Here is a 17,238-nt window from a genome sequence, read left to right on the forward strand (position 1 = left end):
AGAATTAGTACTGGGAAATGAAAGAGATGGTTTGGCTGCTCTTCATTTAGTCTAAATAGATTCCTGTTTGCAGGAGCAAACTTTGAATTGCTACTACTTTGATAGAAATCAAAGTAGTCCACTTTGATAGAAATCAGTCCAAAATGTCCACTTTTAAAATGTAGAAAACTGAGAAAATCTTAGCTCCAAAAGTCCAAAGTCTTTTTGCGTTCACTCAACATAAGAGCCAGCTAGTTATCTCAACTCACTTTAAGAAGTAAAGCTACTACGTTGGTAAGAGAATATGCAAGTTATCATGAACTTCTGCTCAAACAAGAGAGCAGCTTGACTGAAACAGAAATGTTTGATTTAGATGCTGATGATATATATTTTAACGTGGTTAATATATGGATTAGTGATGGAGGGTGATGAGGTGATGAAGCAACTTGGAAATAATCACTATTCCAGGCACAGCGGTCAGAGAAAATTAAAAACATGTCCATCCATCCATCCATCCATTGTCTATGGGCTGGAACCAATCCCAGCTGACACTGGGCGAGAGGCGGGGTGCACCCTGGACTGGTCGCCAGTCAACCACAGGGCTGACACATTGAAACAAACAGCCACCCACTCTCACACCTACGGGCAATTTAGAGTCACCAATTAATCTGCAGGTCTTTGGACTGTGAGAGGAAGCCGGAGTACCTGGAGAAAAACCCACACAAGCATACGAACTCTTGCCTGCTGATTTCAATCTGGAACCTTCTTGCTGTGAAGCAACAGTGCTAACCACTGTGCCGCTTATTAAAAACATCTCATCATTTTCCCATACATATGGTAAGTGAGAGTAAATGTAGGTTGCTGTGTACAAACAGTAAGATTGTTTATTGCACAAATGAGCGCTGGCTGGTTTCAACACATACATTAACACACAAATCCAGAAATACAATCAGAGGTTACAAATAATAAGTCAAGTGCTGCAGCTGCTAGATAAATGATTATATTCATTTTTGGCACACAAGTCGTACACAATGATGGTACACCAGTGTGTTATTGACTGTTATTTGAACGTGCTTTTGTGTATTCTGAAATTGAACTAATGCCGATTTTCCACAGCTGCGACTCTCAAACCAATCTCTGAGCTGAAAATAGAAGGAGAACCCCTCCCCCCCCACCACTCCCATTAACCTGAAGTCCTTTCAGCCAATCAGCATGTTGGTTGCATTTGCGGCACAACCCAAGGATGCCATCACTTTACTAAGGTTGATCGTCAGCAAAAACTAGTGATGCAGGTCATGTGGAGGTGGTGCAAAGATGGAGGCAGCTAATTGAATTGTCACTGAAGCCATACTGTACTCTCTCTTCACTGGCTGCACTCCAGGCCCCTAATAACACGGATGAATGGAATCAATCTCACCATACTGTGGAATGGTAATGGGATATTCAGACATTCATGCATCTGGGTGTGCAGTGGGGTGGAAGGACTTAAAAGTCGGCCAATGAGGTTGATGCCTCTGACCAGGTGATCTGTGCAATTGTATGCTATTTTATGAATGAAGAAAATTCTGCGTTTCTTTCTAAACCCACCTTGAACTTTTTCTTTTCTCTAACCCCCGTATAGGAACTCTGTCGGCCCCATCAAGACAGAATTTCAGCCCACACAGCAAAGACGATGCAACATATACGGTACTCTATAGGTCCACAGGGTTTCCATCCATCTGGAGGAGCTGGTGAAAACTGTGTTTCCTGACTTCTCCTGTACTTTTCAACTAGATAAAACTTAATATCACTTTGGAAAAGTGAAAAAAAAGAAAAGCGAGAGCAATGCTCTCTACCTAATTTAACTCAAGGTCATACCACCTCCACAAGCTCTCTGATGACTCTCCTATTGTGTGATGCACTAGTGAGTACAAAGAGTGCAGGAGTCTGTCGATGCAGAACTTTGCTAGTATGCATCTGACATTCAAGACCTGAAATATTCCCTTACCAAAGGAAGGTTTGTACGAAGCACACATGGTCTTCTTTGTCATGTACAGTGATAACATTTTGGTTTTGTGTTGGCTGTCTATAGTCTACAGTATATTCTCTGAAGGAACATTATTTGTTTTGCAAAATAGTCAGACAAAAACATTTGGCTGATAAAACTGCCTGCATCATGCCCTCTGCCGCTCTGCTGGGGAAGCTTTGAACCAAATTTTATATGTGTTTTTATAATAGTAGTGGAAAAAATGGCCATGTGTAATGTGACAGAGGTCGCTTACACAGGATTTTAACATCTTTCAGCCCATTTTGTTTTTTTCATTAGTAACCTCACTGGTTTGGTTCGCTCTCACAGCCGATACATCAAAGTTGTGTTTACAGCTTGTTGCGTCACCCCCAACTGGCAAATCAATCACTGTAGCTTTAAGTTCAAGATCGTGTGGAACAAATATGTAGTAGTTATCAAACATCTCAAGCTGATTTAAAATGCCGCTGGAAGACCTTTAGCACAGAATATTGATAGATGTCACTGTAGCATGTTGCATGGGCTCTCATTGGATGTTTGAATTGATTTAAAGTTATTGCTGATTGCTCATAAAGGCACTGAATGATTTCAATCCTGTCTGTAAATGTTAAAAGTGCTGTACAAACACGATTACTATATTCATTGGATGTAGATGTAGAAGTAGTAGATGTTATTGCAGTAGTAGTAGTACTAGTAGTCATCAGTCTGGACTTAAAGTACTTGGTAGTTGTTTTTGCATGCTTGTATAGTGGAGCTGTACAGTACACTCAGTCTTTGCTGACATTTTCCTGCAGCAAAGACACAAGAAGGAAACATTTTTGTAAGTCACAGAGGTGGTTAATAATACATGGCAAAGATATATACTAAATATTCCAGCAGCTGAGACTCCCAGCTGAGCTAGTAGGCCAAGCACGTGCAGCTGGCATTGGGTCCACATATTGAAAGAATCAATAGCACAGAACAAATAACACCAACAAACAGTCTCCCAAAGTCTATATGGAAATCTGTTCACTGTTATTACAGGTCTGTTTTCCATTAGGTGGAAGAAAGGCAAGAGGTGGAGGTGTTGAGTTCATCTAGGAATGGTTTATCATTCCAAATTGCAGAGGAGCGAGGGAAAAAAATAGCAACGCAAATGTCAGTCCTCTCCAGGATACACGAAGCTTTGTTTAAATGCCAATCAGAGATTGGCTGAGTGGAAAATGTAAATGAAAGCTTAGAGAACAATTCTCGACAGATGTGACTCATCTCTGAAGAGAATTTGGAATATTTATTCAAATATTCATGCTTACAGGTTCCCTTTTGCATTGTTTTTCCTTTGTAACTCATAGATGAGCAAGAGTAGCTGAGTGGTTTGTGTGTGTGTGTGTGTGTGTGTGTGTGTGTGTGTGTGTGTGTGTGTGTGTGTGTGTGTGTGTGTGTGTGTGTGTGTGCTGCAGCTTTTTCTACTGTGGTCATTCATTGCATTGTTGGGGTAGTAAGTGTTATTAAAGTTATAAATGGCCTTGGTTTGCCACTTTACAGTATTATCGTAGACACAGTATTGATTTGACCTGTGGGTTGCTTTCATTTGCAAGTACTGGTCCTTCCTGGGTGTGATGTACTCCCTGTTCCCTCTTTACTCACCTCTGAATACAAATGAGCATCTTTTTATCTGTCTAAATAATCAGCCGTGTCTGTTCAAATGTAGGCAGCCACTGATGCCCTTGATGTAGTTCTTAAAGGGGACATTTGCACAACAAACATCGGTGACAACGCTAGTCCTTACCTATGCCGAGAAGGGCATCCTTGTCTTTGTGAAAACAAACTCACTTTCAGACTTTTGAAAGAAATTTCAAAAAGTAGTCTTGCGTATTGAGGGGCAGTCTATCCAAGGGTATTCTCAGAAGAAAGGAGAGCTTTTATCTTACTTCTGGATAATCTTTGCAATCAGTCAGTGAATCGTTGTAATCTGGAACAATGGGGTAAATTACGACACTTGCTACCTCTCTGATGGACAGCCCCCATTTAATTGACGTTGCTGTGCTCTGTGACAGATGATTATCATCAATAGGAAGTGGATCGCCATCTAAACAGAGCCCAGGACTGAAACGGACGAATTTATTACCCGTGCTCTCTAGAGAAAAATATTCCAAGGACACACTGTAGCAGGAAAATCATACACTTCTGCAATGGGCTGTGTGCTGCCTTATGAAAAATTAATGTGACTGTCAAAGCAAACCATGTTTGAGTATTTTGGCCGTCATACTAGTTCTTGTTCTGGAAATACAAAAGTTGTTTACAGACATATTAATAGCATCTTGAACAAACAAATCTATCTGAGTGGATCCTGAATTTTGAGGACATTTGTAACCAGATTTAAACCCACTTGAGAATGATGTCCTCATGTGCATAAACAGTTATTTAATGTTTTATATCACGCTCAGGCTGTGAGGATTTGTTCATGTAATCATGTATTTTTAATTAGGAATACCTTAGAATACCTTAATGAACACCTAAAAGGTCATTTTACTTGTTTACAGCCATAGCATAGCGCTACCACCACGACAAAAAAAAAATATATATATGTATGTATATATGTATGTATATGTATATGTATATCATCACATACCTAAATTTTGTTATATAAAATAATAACATGACATATTGTTGTAGTAAGAAAAGTAAGCTGTGAAATAAGAATAATGTGATATCTCATTATAACTATAAAGTATGCCACAATAACATGAAATGAAACGTGTTGAAGAGCAAATGATGCTGTAAAAATGAGAAAAGTCTGTTGTTATAACAAGAAGCTGACCAAATATTTTCACAAGCCTAAGAATTAAACTCCTACTACTACTATTACTTATTACTAGTCTATTTATGATCATCGGCATCGGTAGGTCATTTCATCAGGCCCCCAAAGTTTCAAATGTAAGCCTGTGAAGCTTGACAAAAAACTTAATATGTGTGAATGTTCATGTTTGTAACATCACAGTCTGACATACTAAGGTCTCTAAACTCTGTGTGTGTGTGTGACATTGCTGATTTATGATATAAGTAGGTTTCTAAATCATAAATCATATTTTATTAAAAAATGATTTACCTCATGTTCATAACGTCACTTTATTTAGCGGTGTGGCTCCTACATTGTTTACTTACTTTTTTTTTTATTTAAGGGACAATGCAAATCAATTAACATCATGTAAACATTATGTCAATGTTCCAGATTTAACTTCCAGATTTAACCATACCGGCTCATTTTCATGTGCTGTCTCTGGCAGGTTGATGCGTGTACAAAATATGAAGAGAAAGTATACAAGAGTACATCAGCACAGACGCAACCACGACCGCAGATTCTGACATGTTTGAATGTCCAGTAACTGTAACAGTAACTGTTCTCATGATCTGGAGAAAGAGTTAAGAGATGGAAAAGGCTGACTGCCCAAAAATGGCTTTTCTATACATATGGTTTTTTAAAATCCCCTTCGCTAAGTAGCTCAAGTAGAGAGTTTTGATTTGGTTTAATGAGTTCATTAAGGGGGTGCCGGACCATGGATAATCTCTTACACAAGCAAAACATCTACAAATTTGCTCATGTTTCCCTGGTTTAAGAAATCAGATTTAGTTTGATTTCTTTATCCGTTTTTTTTCAAAACCTCCTTATAGAGTGTCTTTACTGAATGAAGATGTGGTTCTACCTGCCTGTGAACAGCTGGTAAGACAGTGGTTCACATGTCAGACAATCATGGCATTTTTTTTGTACTTGTGTTTAGAGAATGAGTTGTAAATCTATTATTATGCCTAAATGATTAAAGTCAACTGAAGCCTACTGATTTCTCCCTGCCACTATAGCGTCACGATCTGGAACATTTGGAGAGTTTGAAAAAAAATACATGCAGTCCACTAAAACTGTAAACAAAGAGAATTCATTAAAGATAGGAGAGAGAGAGAGAGAGAGAGAGAGAGAGAGAGAGAGAGAGAGAGAGAGAGAGAGAGAGAAAGCAGTAGTTGCATGAACTAAACTTTTAAAATTCCAGTGAACTTATGTTTATATAAATACATTTATGTTAATTTATTTAACAGTTTATGAGGTACACATTTCAGATTTTCAGTCATTTAATTCAGAGTGCATAAAATATTAAAAACGTCAAAATAAAGCTTGTTTATGAAAAAAAAAAAAAGAAGACAAAATTGTGTAGAATTCCCCCACAGAGGTCCAGGCCTCTGTGAACGCCCCCGTTTATGATCACTTGCAGATAATCACTTAACGACTGAAAACAATAAAAACAGCTTGACTCTTGGCATTTGCATTCCAAAGCTTTCCTGTTGTATTTACCTCACTAATGGGAATCTTGGTTTACTTGTACCAGCTGCAGTGAATCCAGCGCCGTCCACAATCTCCAATCAGTTGTGATTTATGGTTTGTTTGTTTCATGAGACAGAAAAGGGTAGCCTTTGATGCCCACAAACAATTGTGTGGGTGCTCTTGCTTCAAATTGATTCTCTTCTGTATCTGCTTTGGAAAATGCACTTGCTCAACCTCAAAGATCAATTGCTTTTCAGCCTTCTGGTCTTCAGACAAAAATGAAAATAAAAAAGCGTGTGGATAAAAAAACAATTACAGCAACAACGGTGTGTGTATTGAATCATATTTCTTGTGTATTAGTGTTTTTTCTAATGTGTGAAACACTATTTAAAGCATGGGTAACTTTAAGGATGGAAGCAGTACAACAGGACACGGTGATTTGTAGCTGGCAGCACAAAGCCGAAACCCTTAAAGCATCGTTTGTGTGTGTGCAACCCATATACAAACACAGAAGGCTCAAGCAAACTCTTGCAAACTCTGTTCCAATATGTGGGTGCAGTAAAATGGAGAGCAGAAAATTGCATTTTTAACCTCAGCAGCAAACTGACTGAAATGTGACCTTTGTATTGTAAAAAGAGTCTATAGCAGATCCAGAAATGCACAGCACATTCTGTATGACATGTCCTTACAGCAGTACAACTTCAGTATAAACTACGTGCACGTGACAATGCCTCACATAGCAGCAAGGTATCAGCATCACATGATTCACAAAGGTGAAACATTTGTCAAGTCAAGGATCGCTGCAGGGCGAGATGCACGCTGAGCCGGGTTCTGGCTGATTTAAAAACATTATCTAAGATATCTAAAGCAAGACTCTTGCGAAACCGTCCACAAAACACACTGAACTCAAAGTGGCAGCGCTGACATTTAGAAATGACTTGTGTCCAGGGTCACATAACGCAATTTAGAGCACAAAAGATCTGGAGAGAAGAAATATGGTGCGCTTGTCTGGACCATTTACTTTTGGAGAGAACCAATGGATAATGTCAACATGCAATGGTTTGTGCCAAGTATTAAACGTGAGGATGGATTGATAGTCGCAGCCTTGAGGAGCCATGAGGAGCATGTTAAAGTGCAGCAGCTGATCACTCAGGCTATTGCCCTTTTTCAAGATGATACACACCACAAGACACACTGCTGTATAATGTCAGGAGGGGAGCCTCCATAGTTGCCACATCCGAACGCCACTTGAATGTTGAACGCTCGAGTGGATTTCCTCCCAGACTTTTTTTTTAAAGGATTCAATGCTATCCTACCTTAGGAAAGGTCCACTATCCAGTACACAATGTTCAATACTCAGATAATAACAGTTTGAACAGAGGGGGATAAACATTAGGTCATTTAATTCTTAACTTAATTCTTGTTGCACCTGTAATCACCTCTAGTAGTGATGTCACAGTGTACTTACACATGCAGGAGGGCCCTTTTACATCACAAGTTAGGAAGTTAAACCATTGGAGGTAAAAAAAAAAAAACAACAAGATTTTCAGTTTATGTTACTCATTAAAGTGCTCTGAGGGCAAATATTGGACACTTTGGTAGCTACTAAATATTCCCAAATTTAGCTTTGGAGCTCTAACTAATATGTCTTTAATATGTCTTTAAGGTGTAATAAAACACAAGTGATTGCATATCCAGACCTGGCTAGGAAGGTCAAAACTACAGGGAAATAAGGAGAAATGACATTGAGAATTTCAAATTGAACAACTTCCACATACTCTGTTGAAATAAGATGGCAACATCTTTGGGGAGACTGACAGCTTCCCAGGGCCGTCTGTCTGCAAGCCTGTCAGCACCGACTACTGTCACCCACGGTACAATATGACACCGTGACGATGCACAGCTAGACAACTTCATACACTGGTAGCTCCAAATAGCTTCAAGGGGTAACTGTTTAAAAGTTTTGGATCAAGACATTGTGTAACTTGACATTGATAAACCACACTCAGTGTAGGCTATTTGTGTTTACTACTGCAGCTACTTTATACTACAAGGTCCTAGAAGAGAGAGACAGAAGAGCAAAGATTTACCGATGATTGTGGTCCAGCTTTCAAGGTTAAACTAAAATGGTGAACATGGGTAACATTACTGCTTCTAAATATCAGCATGTTAGCATTGTGAGTGGTTATGAGCATTGCTGACATTAGCTTTTTACATACAGTTATCATGTTCTGTCCCACCCATAAACATAAACAATGTCCCACACTTCTGAATTCAACACTGATTGGTTTCCATGTGTGTCAGTTAATTAATGTATCATTATCAAGTTACTAGGAGCTCTTTTGGTCCATATGCTAGCAGGTAATTGCCACACTGAAGAGAAAGTCTTCTTTTCTAAGGAGCTCTAGGAGGCTTTCTTTTTCTTTTGTAAAGTATCTGGTAACAAGAATGCCTCCTTCGTGGTACCCATGGTGCTGAAAGGCGTGCTCGGTAAGAGTGCCAAGTGCCAAAATAATAGCCCATCTGTCCTATGGCAACGCCTTTGGTGCACAAGGACATACATGTACGCATGCACAGACGTACATTCAAGAGTCCTGGTTTGAGGTTTTTGAAATATGGTCACCCTACACAGTATCAAGTACAGCTTCAGTCCTCCTCTGTGGCTACACAGGATGCGTTCAGGCGCAGTATTGAGTGTATTTTGGCAGCGCTCAGAGTTAATCACACAACCACTGTAGTTATAAATGTCAAACAGAAGAAAATAGACGTAAAATGTAAAAATGTGCTTCAGGTTGCATTTATATAGCGTGAGTGAAATGTGAACTGTTAAACAGCCAGTGCAAACAGCTGCCTATTTCTATATAATACTTGATGTAACCGTAGGGCTTTTTAAGTTGTTTGAAAGATGACCACCACTGTTGTGTTCCTCGAGATGACCTGTTTTCTGTTTAGGTCATAGCTTGTACTTTGTTCTAAAGTTTAAATCAGCTTGTCCTGTGGGCAGAGAGTCGTCTGAACTATCATTTTATTTTGACAAAAAAGACAAATCCAAGCCTCTCAGATATGGGGATTGGACAATCCTTTCTGCTGGCAGCCCTACTTTCTCCTCTTGGATGGTATGTTGGCGGCATTTTTACAAGAAATCCTGCCAAGTAAAGTAAGGCAAGATTTAGGATGATGTTAAACAGAAAAAAAATCTAACTCTGCCTTGATCCCAACCTACATTTTGGCCATGTGCCTACATATGCCTTCCACGCCCATTCGCCAAAGACCTCTCAATGTTATTCGCCATCCTGTATCGACAGCCTTTAGATTGCTTTCTGTGCTTGATTGATGAGGAGGTGAAACAAGCAGACTCTATTCACTCTCTTAGTGAGCTCTTTCTCTTATGTGAGACACTCCATAATTTATTCAGGTTGCTCTAAAGATACTGTGCCGTTCCATAAGTCCCCATGACTTAAATAGCAGCAGTGATGTCCTTGTTGCATTCTTGAGTCTAGTTTCTCCCTCTAGGTGCTGTTCTTCCACCTAAAAACGGGATCACAAGTCCTATTTTCCACGTTCTAGTTTGAGGAGTGAGTAACTGAGCCAGCAGTTCTATCGATGCCAAGTTATGCTCTCTTGACCTGCTGGCATCGCTCCAATGAAGACATCTATTAGAAAAGTAGTGAATTTCATTAAAGGAACCTATGACTATTTGTGCATGTACAGTCATCACGATGTTCCTGAAAACAATTGTATAAGGGCTGGTAATTAATTATCTCCTGTCAAGATGATATGTAAAGCGATGCTATTTTAATTTGGGGTCCTCGGGAACACTCATTAATCTTTCTAAGATGCTGCTCAGTGCCCGAGGCCGTGTTGTTTTCTGTTTATTCTTTCCTGTATCACAATGTGTTCTTTTCATACTTCGGCTCCACATTCTCATGTTTTCGTTCTTTGATTTCAAGAGAGCATATATAGAACTGAAGAAATGTCAAGCACTGGAAGGGTGAAGGGACATGAAATATGTTGTGCTGTAACAAGCTTCCTGAATCGCTCAGTGCTCTTCATGTGTGGCCAGTAAGTAGGACACACTTCTAAACATGCTGAGATGCAAGTAAGACACAATAAACTGCTGAGTGCACATATCGGCCCTAAAAGTCAAAGCAAAGTGCTTCTTTGTCCCTATTTCTTGCTGGTAAACATTATCACAGCCTCTTAGCTCGTTCTTCTCTCCATGACGAGATGGGTTTTGACAGTCCTGTGCCAAGCGTTTGATCTGCGGGCTCCAGGAGAAGGAGTGAGGGCCCAGGGGTTTGACAGCGACGGTCCTGCGGAGCCCGAGGGACCGAGCATCAGCCACTGTTCTCAGATGTGAGCCGAGCATTTTCTCCTTCCGACGTCGGCCAAACACTCCCCAGACCTCGGCATGCCAACAAGCACGATGCACAGAGCTGTATGTTCTGTCACAGAGGAACAAGAGCATTTCACTGCGTTTCCCATGTGGCGCCGATGTACTCCAACTGCTCCAGACAAGGCCAAGGCGCTCAGGCTCTGTTGTGTTTTTGTGAAAATGAAAATGTTTCAGAAAAGTGATTTGAACTCGTTACTGTGAGTCTTGTACATCAGTGATTGCGTGGGATAATCATTTCCATAAAGTCACATCCTGTATGCATGAAATGTTTCTTTGATGCTACATTATTTTTTGGCTGTTTGAAAATGCTGAAGCACAGCAATATCACCAGGGTTGATGATTTAGATTATTATTTGAGCAGCATTTGCACAGGCACGTTTTGTTTGTCCAATGCAGTAGATCAATTCCCACTTTTGCCACCATAGCATTGGCGTTCTGTCAGTGCTATTCAGGCGTAATATTCAGTGCGCATTTGATACCTGAAATTTCTGCATCACATCAGTGCAAGCGATGTATTGGACCACAATTGGCTTCAAAACTCACATAATTAATCATGCAATTAATTATGCAACTGAGATTTAAGGTGAGCACAGAGAAAATTTCACCATTCAGCAGATGAATAGTGTCAACCTCTGCACATGCATCAATCTGTGCAGAGCAGGTCAAACATCCTGCTGAAATAATAATGTGTCAAACACATTTCTGAGTGCTGTTGGACTCTCTACAGTGCTGGTCTTGTCAGTCGTTATTGCCGTAGTGTTGGCATGTCATGTTCTGATCCAGATGTTGTCAAGGTTGGTGAAGTGTTTTGGCTATTCATTTGTTGCTACCAGATTTGAAAGCATCTGCCTTCAATATGGCACTTATCAGTGGTAGCATTTACATTGTGAAACACATAAAATTGAACTTGATGATGAAAAATGTTGAACAAACTGATTCATATCGCACATAAAGGCCTTTGCCAGGTGCAACTCAGATTCCGTGGTGCCATTTCTGATGGTCCCGTCAGCTCTCCATGATTCCAGTCAGATTGTAACTACTGCGCTGTTCCACTTTTACTTTCACCACATATCATAATATGTCTGGCCTGGTGTCAGTAATCTGGGTTTCATAATAGGTATCATCAATGCACACTGCATACACATTTAGTATGCGATGATTGGAAAATAAAAAAATGAAGCAGAAACTGACAATAGTACATCATGTATGTATACATATGGATTTTAACAGCAGATGGATGTTTGGATGGGAAACAATAGTACCTTTTGATTTTCTTATTTATGACTACCAATGAATGATGGTGGTGACAATGAAAAGCACACTCGATAGAGGAAAAAGGGAGAGGGCCTTGGAAAGTGCTGCTAAAAGGGCAGCCATTAAAGGGCACCATGCAGTTTGTCCTTCTTCTCCAACTTGGTGCAGCAGGTCAAATACAGTTGGCATGAAAAAAGCAGGGCCAAAGGATGAAAATAGTCCACTTGCTGTTTTAATTAATTCACAGACAGAATGAGTTCATCAGGTTTGTTTAGTGGAGCCAGAAAACTGGAAAGCACTTTGCTGGAAGAGATTTAGGAAATTCTGCAGATGTGTGTTATAGTTGAACACATATTTTAACATGAATTGATTGTTTCCTATTGACTGTAGGGGCAATGCTCTATCATTATTTTCATTTCATTAATAATTATATTATTAAAAAATAAAATCAGTTGCAAATAGTCATAGATTAGTTTATGTGGAATTAATTCCTCATGTTTGTCCTCCTTAGTGTTGCACTCTAATTTCTCAGTGTTTATCAGTGTTGATTGTTCAGAGGCAATTATTCTGACAAGCCGACAAGTGTTGATTGGAGAATTGTTTTACATGGATTTGTGACAGCTGTTCAAGACTAATTAAAGTGTTAAAAGAACATTGCTGATGTGGATAAAATGGGCACAAAAGTGATTAATAAAATCAGTAGTAATGGGTAAATGTGCCATCCAACACTTCAAAATCAGAGAATAGTGCAGCACAATATATTCCTAAAAATAAAAATTCTAAAATTCTAATTGTAATAATAAATAACCGGGTAGCATAAAATGCTGTCAGCTATGTAAATGTGTTTTTGTGTCAGTCAGGGAGAATCATTAAAAATATTAGCCAAGGGTTTAAGTTAGGTGAACTGAACCTTGATCACGTTACTCTCCCATGAGACGTCAGAGCTCCCCTGAAAGCATCAAATTCATAAGCACCTGGGGGTCACTGATACATTACCAACAACCATCGCTTTAATCACAATGTAATGAGTATAATTTAAGATGAATAGGCTAAAATAAACACCGTATTCTTTCATGAATGATAGTATGGCTGTGCTTCACCACCGAGGATAGCCTACAATTGTTGTAAATAATGGGCTGGTGTGGTGTGTGTGTGTGTGTGTGTGTGTGTGTCTTGTACCAGCTATTGAGCAGTGATGTCTCTCTCCCTCTCTCTCTCTCTCTGGCTCTCTCTCAACCATGGAGGCGCACCCATCCTCCACTCCTAATGTTAGTTATTTTATACACCCCCACAATTCCCAGATTGTAACTCGAACCCTGTATTAAACTACCGATTTGCATTGACAACCTACAATTTACAGTGAGAAATCTTCCATAATCAAGGAGCAGGCGTCATCTCGTCTGCTAGCAGTGATCCTCAGTAATCCATACAATGATAATGCAGTGAATCCCCAGGACACTCTGTGGCAGACACCACTGTCGAGGCGCTACTTAAATTAAATCTGAATGCAAAATAAACAATATAAAAAGTTTCTGACAGTGCTCCAGCCCCCCTGTGACCCTCTAGGATAAGCGGGATGGATAATGAATGGATAGCACCACAGTGCACTGATGTATTTTGGGGAGAAATGGTATTTCAGGCAGACAGACCATCTTGGGGAGAAATGGTGTGTTGTGCTGGCTCTCTGTACATACACTTATCTCATGTGCACAGATTAATCAAAACGTGACCACGAATTGATCAAAAAGTGGGAACAAATTGTATTTCGTGCACACAAATGAATCAAACATGGCCACAAATTGTATCTCGTGCTCACACAATAGCATTCCAAGCACTCAGTACATTAAGATGTGGCCTGGATATGTATTTTTTCTTTCTATGGCCCCCCAGGGCTGCGTAGTCATTTACTGGGTGACATGTTAGTGTTTGGCTGTTGTGTGGTGAGCGTCTCTGTGTTGAGAGATAGGAGTTCAGCCAAGATAGGAAGGACTGTTTGCTGCGGTTGCTGAGATTTCCAGGGTGTCAGTGAACATGTTGTTGGCTCAGAGGCTGTGAAGCCTGTCGGTCATTTTCAGCTGCCCATGACGATGATTTGGTTATACCTGTGGTTGGTGAAGAATTAGAAGGGAGTGTTTGTTGTTCCTCCCATTGATTTGGGGAACAGGAGCTGCTGTGTGAGCGGAATCAAAATGTTAAATTGATACCTTGATTAGCTGCTCAGCTGCTGCACATTAAACAGCATGTGGACATTGCTGCAACTGTCACTACAGTCTTGTTAGATGCTGTTCCCTACCCTTCACTACCACTAACGACATGCTGTCTAACCATGGCATGCTGGCTACAGGGCAGTTTTGTTTGTTTCTCATTCCCTACAGTGAAACACCAGCACACAGCTAAGAGGAGAAGCAGCATGTCTTATATTTTCCCAAAGACTCTTTCCTTCCTTTTAATATTAATAAAGAATATTCATGTCAAACAGGGGATGACTTAAGGTGATTTCAATTGGACTTTAACTGCCCCCTGCTGTTTGCGGCCATAATGCCAGCACAGGGCTTTTATATTCTGAGACAGAATAAAATAAGAGGCCAGTGGAAATGGGAAAAGGATGACAGTATGAATGTGTACTATAAAAATCTTTTTTTATTTTAGAATCCAAAAATTAAATTATTGAATATTAGTATCATTCCATTTTAACAAGCCACCTATAGAATCCCAAAGGATCTGGTCCACGGATGTCAATCTCACAGGAAGCTCCTCTGACAATCCACAGTAATTCAAAGGAAACTCTGGGGACTTATTCTCCTCGCCGCTCAAAACAGAGCTCCAGGGATTCCCACATCTCTCTGGGTCTAGTAAGAGCTGACAATGATGTGTTGGTTCATTTCACAGTATTGTAAAGATTTGTATCACATGTCAGGCAGTACCAGAACTAGTTGCAATGTAATACTGGCAAGAGTATTACAGAGCCATTTTGCTTTGGCCATTTTGAACCACTAAAATAATGATAACTGAAAATGGGTCTTTGCAGTTTTATATGAATAAATAATTTTACCATCTTTCCCACAGTAATGGCCATTTGCAACAATAGTAATGTCTTGGTTGCATGTTTAAATGAATGTAGCCCCTCTATTGTAGCTCTTGTTATCAATCAAAAACAGTGACATATTTATTCTTCTTATTATTATATATTATGTATAATTTATTTATTTGCAATATTGGAACACTAGTGCAAGTTAGTTAATTCAGTCCATTTTTCACAAGCGACAGTCACAGTGAAATGAGATGAATCAGTAAAGAATGTTAACATTATTATTGTTCTAGGTCATTAAAACATGGGCTTTGCAGGTTTGTTTGAATGAATTAAGTGAGAACCCAAAGACAAGGACAGACTGAGAGTGCAGCATGTGTTCTCTGCTGTTGTTTTTACATTTCACATATAGGTATACATATTGGCAATATAAGACAAACAAGGTGTATTGATATTTAACAAATACATGCATGATGTGTATATGGTTTTTATGTGGTGTAATTATACATGTCAACTATACAAGAGACTCATGCAGAGAGGAACCATACATACAGTGTGTATGTATAGGATACAGTAACCTCTTATATGTTGAATTTGCGCATTGTATATTGCATTTTATGAGCATTTATTTTGAAGATTAGCCTGTTGAACTTGGCGTTGACATGTTGCATGGATAATGTGGCTGGCATCTATTTTACTAATTCGCTACAGACTGTGTGAATTAAGCCTCATATGAAACCAACCAAATAATGAGAGTGATAGGCTTGTTGCAGATTAGGGAGAACGGGGTAAAATAATGATGATTTTACAGCAAAATAAAAGTGTATTTGTAGTAGTGTATCTGAAATAGTTGCTATGTATTAGATCTACTAATTATTATGGTTTTAGAACAATGGCAAGTCAAATGTAAAGGTGCAAGATGGAGACCAACATGATAAATGGTTTAAATAGTAAAACGATATTTTTTGTAGCAATTTTAATTACCTGTGTCTCTCTATTTTTTGGAAAAATTATTTATTTTTTAACATTATTGCATGTAATCATATTACATTAGACCCTGAAAACAAAAGTGTGAACCTGAAAATGTATAATATGTGGCCTTTAAAGGGTGATATGAAGTTAGTTTTTTAAGTTCATGATCAGATCATACAGGTTTAAATAGTGTTTTCTTCTATTTTCAAAACAAAGAATGCATCAGTTCATGTTTCACAAGACTTGCTTGTTTATATGAGCCTTCAGAGACACATGCCACTAAAAAACACAGACGTCAAATGTCATTCTTACATAATTACACATAATTGTTATGCTGCATGCCTTTCAGCCAAAGCATGTTGGCCTTTCTCACAATACTCATGTCCACTGACCTTAACACTGTTAAATAAACTATGATGCAAAATTAATGACTTCCTCCTCCTATGTTTCCTCTGGAGTGTGTGATACTTTTCAGGCCAGCATGCCATTTTTTCCTCCCAACCATCACAGCACAGCGTGCAACTTCTGTGTCTGTAGCTATTTATGAGAGATTAATAGCTTTTGTTTAATTTAAGCCTTGGGGAGGCTTGAGTATTATCAAAAATGACCCAGGGGAGAACCATTTAGTTCCTTATTTATGAAGTTTTGATGTCTTTCATGATGTTGTGAATTTAATGATGCTCTGGTCCATTTGTGTTTTTATAATGACAAGAGTGTTTGGCATAAAGTTAGCACTTCAGTGCAGCAAGCAATAAAGGAATGGTTAAAAATTCTAGGAAATACACATACTCACTTTCTTGATAGGAGAAGATTGATGGCACTTTCAGTCGTATCAATCTTCTCATCTAACTCTTGGCAAGAAAACGAATATGCCTCTTCCCCTTTTGCAGAAAGTGTGAGAGTTTGGTGGCTTAAAGCATGTGCTTTACACAAACATCAAACCAGCCTCCTTTCTGTTTTCAAGTCGAGTGTTGACAGAGTTGACAACGATAATGCTGAGGATGAAAGCTTACAGCACAGTCGCACTCTGGCTAAAAGAATCTGAGAATATGCATAACATTTTACTGAAAATGAAATATTGTTAAATTATGTCCTTGGCGGTTTTGGTTTGAAGATGTGCTCCAGATGGCTGAGGAGTGAAGTAGCCTGGGCATCCTTGTAATTCTAGTGCTGATCCCCAAATGGCATCTGTTTGTGTGTGAAATTATTCAGCTTGCCTCCTGTTCAATCCATCTTATTTTCTCTCAGATAAATTGCTCCAAACTACTGTACGTCAAACTTGTCAGTCATGTATCTTAAGTTTATGCACCCTG

This window comes from Pempheris klunzingeri, chromosome 7 (assembly GCF_042242105.1).
Source record: "Pempheris klunzingeri isolate RE-2024b chromosome 7, fPemKlu1.hap1, whole genome shotgun sequence".
NCBI classification, from domain to species: domain Eukaryota; kingdom Metazoa; phylum Chordata; class Actinopteri; order Acropomatiformes; family Pempheridae; genus Pempheris; species Pempheris klunzingeri.